The sequence below is a fragment of the Penaeus monodon genome, chromosome 31 (assembly GCF_015228065.2).
Source record: "Penaeus monodon isolate SGIC_2016 chromosome 31, NSTDA_Pmon_1, whole genome shotgun sequence".
NCBI lineage: Eukaryota > Metazoa > Arthropoda > Malacostraca > Decapoda > Penaeidae > Penaeus > Penaeus monodon.
Window position 1 is genome coordinate 20,478,672 of NC_051416.1, and position 619 is coordinate 20,479,290.

The 619-nt window shown below is 31.0% G+C and overlaps 1 protein-coding gene across 1 annotated transcript in view; it reads left to right on the forward strand.

Annotated features, from left to right (window-relative positions):
- The window catches only part of LOC119592849 (transmembrane protease serine 11B-like protein), a gene marked incomplete at its 3' end in the record, with an annotated part of 17,713 nt that overhangs the window by 3,340 nt on the left and 13,754 nt on the right, over positions 1-619 (forward strand).

Genomic DNA, 619 nt, shown 5'->3' on the forward strand with positions numbered 1-619 from the left:
GGATCCATCGCTATTATGATTGATTTTGTTAATGAAACCTTTTATGGCAGTTAAATGTAATAGTTAATTAATACGACACATTTCTTTTTAAAAAGTTATCATAAATTTTGGTTATAAAGTATCCAATTGCTTTATGCTCTTAATCACGTTAATTACTGATATGCGTAAATAATTTCGTGGCTCTAACCATAAGGACAATGAAGTACCAGGCCCTTGGTGATTTAAACTCAGTAAATAATTATCAAAACCGCCTAAAATAAACTATATTAATGGATATTCTATCATACACTGAAAAAGATATTTTTGACTACCGAGAAAGGGAATCTGTAGCTGGATTTGAAGAATTTCAGCTAAATTCAAAACGGTAATTTCTTGCTTACGAATTACGGTTATATTAACATCGTTATGAGAATAAAACAGTAAACACAGTAAAATATCTTGAAATGTCAGTGAATAACCACCAATATGACAAAGTAACAGAAACTAGTTCCACAGAGTCTTGTAAACTTACTTGACAGAACACGAACTAATGTACATATATACACATCCCAAGTCCATGATATCTGCACAAAAGGGAATATAAAATTTCGCCTCTCTCGTTCGTATTCGTTGTTATAGA